Here is a 479-nt window from a genome sequence, read left to right on the forward strand (position 1 = left end):
GGTGCGGGGGACAGGGTTGGGACAGGGTCGGTGCTGGGGACAGGGAGGGGACAGGGTCGGTGCTGGGGACAGGGAGGGGACAGGGTCGGTGCTGGGGACATGGAGGGGACAGGGTCGGTGCTGGGGACAGGGATGGGACAGGGTCGGTGCTGGGGACAAGGACAGGACAGGGTCAGTACCAGGGACACGGAGGGGACAGGGTTGGTACTGGGGACATGGAGGGGACAGCATCAGGACCAGGGACATGGATGGGACAGAGTCGGCACCGGGGACAGCCGGCCAGATGGGACAGCAACAGCACCGAGGACACAGACAGGACAGCATTGGCACCGGGGACGTGGATGGGACACCTGGCTGGACGAGTCCTGTGGCCGCAGAGCCCCAGGGGTGGGGCTGGTTGGGAAGCAACACCCAGGGAATGAGGGAGTGAAGCCACGGCTCTGATCCTGCTTGGGAAATGCTAACAGACATGGACAGGC

The 479-nt window shown here is 65.6% G+C and overlaps 1 protein-coding gene across 1 annotated transcript in view; it reads right to left on the bottom strand.

Moving 5' to 3' along the window:
• The window catches only part of DENND4B (DENN domain containing 4B), a 43,896-nt gene that overhangs the window by 21,024 nt on the left and 22,393 nt on the right, over positions 1 to 479 (bottom strand). The window lies entirely within an intron of this gene.

Source organism: Geospiza fortis, unplaced genomic scaffold (genome assembly GCF_000277835.1).
Source record: "Geospiza fortis unplaced genomic scaffold, GeoFor_1.0 scaffold375, whole genome shotgun sequence".
In the NCBI taxonomy this organism is placed as follows: domain Eukaryota; kingdom Metazoa; phylum Chordata; class Aves; order Passeriformes; family Thraupidae; genus Geospiza; species Geospiza fortis.